This window comes from Etheostoma spectabile, chromosome 7, assembly GCF_008692095.1.
Source record: "Etheostoma spectabile isolate EspeVRDwgs_2016 chromosome 7, UIUC_Espe_1.0, whole genome shotgun sequence".
Taxonomy (NCBI): domain Eukaryota; kingdom Metazoa; phylum Chordata; class Actinopteri; order Perciformes; family Percidae; genus Etheostoma; species Etheostoma spectabile.
In genome coordinates, this window is record NC_045739.1 from 26,860,972 (window position 1) to 26,864,151 (window position 3,180).

The 3,180-nt window shown below is 41.5% G+C and overlaps 1 pseudogene; it reads left to right on the top strand.

Moving 5' to 3' along the window:
* The first annotated feature begins 574 nt into the window (after positions 1-574).
* On the top strand, positions 575-2,321 carry LOC116693108 (piggyBac transposable element-derived protein 4-like; annotated as a pseudogene).
* Positions 2,322-3,180: the final 859 nt, after the last annotated feature.

The following is a 3,180-nucleotide window of genomic DNA, read 5'->3' on the forward strand; positions in this document are numbered from 1 at the left end:
TTATTTTTCTATGATCAGTGGATCAATTTTTTGGAGTGTGAGTGTCTGTGCCTGTGGTGAGTAAGAGATAGAAACAAAGCGAGAGGGGGGGGCGGAGGGTTGGAATGTGTTTGGTACCTTAATTTGTAATTATTCATTTATACCGCAACTCCCTTTTATTTTTTTTTTAACAAAACAGCAAGAAAGTTTCAGACATTCAAAAACTGGTTAGAGCCAGCAGCAGTTAACCTTCCTATGGTGTTAGGGTCCCGACGGACCCGTTTTTGAGTTTTAACATGCATAAAAGCACTTCATAATTTGTTTTTGAGTTGAAACTTTTTGACTTTGTCAGGGACTTCCATTTAAACAAAGTAAAATCTTTTTTTTTTTTTTTACTAAAGGGCTCTGGTGAAAAAAATGACTTTTGTGGTGTTCGGGTCATTTGTGACCCGGTTAAAATTTTTTATAAAACAATAAAAAATGCCCAAAATTAAATCATGAACACACAGTCAACCAACAGCTCTTCCTCCAACCACTTGGGCTTCATTTAGGGGCTTTTCTCTTTGCCTTTTTGCAAGAACAAACAAAGGGAGACATGTCCAGGCTTGTCAAGCCATTTGAGTTAGAGGTGGTGACTTGCAGAGTACACATCTCCAAATCACAGGATGCAAGAATGAGGAGAAGATTTACTGTAAATGAAGCTTTGGATCACATCTTTGCTGCAAATGAGGCAGAGGACACACAGGATTTTAGCGATGGAGATGAGCAGGCCTCTGAGAACGAAGATGATGTGGAGTACCAATTGGAAGAAACAGACACAACTGATCAGTCTGAAGAGGAGGTCACTGGTGCTGAAGCTGCTCCTGCTGAATTATTCCAATCCAAAAATGGCAACATCCGTTGGAGTACAGTTCCTCCTGATGTGCATGGAAGGACAGCTGCTGCAAACATCATCAAAATGACCCCTGGGTCACGAGGTTTGCTGTGACAAGAGTAGTGACATCAAGACGTGCTTTGATCTTTTTTTGCCATTGTCACTAAAAAAAGTCATAATTGCTATGACAAACCTTGAGGGAAAAAAAGTCCATGGCAACACATGGAAAGACATTGATGAGACGTACCTGGATGCCTACATTGGTGTTCTCCTCCTTGCTGGAGTTTACAGATCCAGCAATGAGCACCTGAGAGTCTCTGGGATGCATCAACGGGCAGAAATATTTTCCGGGCAACAATGTCTCTTCGGACCTTTCAGATGATCTCAAGAGTCCTCAGATTTGACAATCGAGACACCAGAGCAAAATCTGACAAGCTTGCTCCCATCAGGGATGTTTGGGAGAGATGGGTGCAACTCCTTCCACTGATGTTCAACCCAGGGCCAGAGGTGACAGTGGATGAACGTTTTCTCCCTTTCCGAGGAAAATGCCCGTTCCGGCAATACATGCCCAGCAAGCCAGGCAAATATGGCATAAAAATCTGGGCAGCCTGTGATGCTAAACAAGCTATGCGTGGAACCTACAGATTTACACAGGCAAATCTGCAAGCGGCATCCCGGAAAAAAACCAAGGAAAACGTGTAGTCCTCGATTTGACTACTGACTGCAGGGTCACAACATCACTGTGACAATTTTTTTACCAGCTATGACCTTGGACAAGAACTTCTCAGGAGGAAACTCACCATGGTGGGCACCGTAAAAAAAATAAACCTGAGCTGCCCGCTGAAATGTTGCTGGTGAAGGACAGGGCTCCACTTTCCTCCAAATTTGTTTTCACAGATACCACCACTATTGTTTCATACTGTCCAAAAAAACGACGAAATGTGATACTGATGTCCACTCTTCACAAAGATGCTGCTGTGTCATCAGGAATTGACAAAAAGCCCATAATCATCCTGGACTACAACAAAAACAAAGGAGGAGTGGACAATCTGGACAAGCTGACTGCCACCTACACTTGCCAGCAAATGACCAGGAGATGGCCAATGGTTGTGTTTTACAACATCCTCAATGTGTCTGCATACAATGCATTTGTGGTGTGGACCATATTCACCAAGGGTGGAATTCAACCCAAAATACCAAGCGGAGAATGTTTCTTGAGGAGCTCGGGAATTCCCTTGTCAAGCCGCACATTGAGCAACGGGAACGGGTGCCCCGAGACCCAGCTGCTGCAGACTTGGTCAGACAGCTGCAGCGGTCACCAAACACGCCATCCACATCCACAGCAACAAGAAGAGCATCAGCATCACCTTCCCCCTCATCAGCCAGCCCTGCCTCAAGCACTCCATCCACATCCACAATGCCAGTGGGACCACCTCGCTCAAAAGAAGAGGTGTCAGGTCTGCCCTAGCAATATGGACAGAAAAACCTACATAGTGTGCTTCACCTGCAACAAATATATCTGCAAAGAACACACTAAAAGTGTCACTTTTTGCAACACATGCATCTAAACACACACACACACAGGCATGTTCTTTGCACAGAGTATTGATAGAACAAGTACTTGATTTCTTTTGATGTGATTTTCTCGATTGTTTTTTGTTTATTTATTTGCAAATCTTTGTTTTATTGTAATTTATTATTATTTATGACTGTTCTGTTTTTCATATTGTTAAATATTGTATTAAAGTTCTATTGTGTGGGAAAAAAAGACTTGTTTTTGCCCTTTTCTTGAATCAAATATATACGGGTCCAAAATGACCCGAAACACCATAGATGTTACTATATTTGATAATATTAAAATTAAAATCTTTTTTTTGTTGAACATTTAAAAAATTTGTTTTAATATCTCTCAGTTACACTCAGGTAACAGAACAACTGATTATTTTGTTGCCTTCTACTCTTAAGGTTCATTTGACCACTTTTATGACATTGAAAACGAGGGGTATGCTGTTAAAACAAAGGCCCAGGGGCCACAAAAAATATTAATACCAATCTTTTCATGGATAAGGGAGCCCAACCAGCTAAACAAGAGTTAAGAAAACATTGGATGATAAAAGATTGTTTTTAGGGTATTTTATGGCTAATTTAATACACGGGTCCAAAATGACCCGCTAACACTACAGATGGCAGCAGAAAGCTAACACCAGAGGAAGGTTAAAAAAAAAAAAAAAAAAAAAAAAAAAAACTCCGACGGCAGAGATGCAACGAGTCCCATTCTACCCATTCTACCAAGCACTATGTCTGAACCAACCCCACGGTTACCAGAA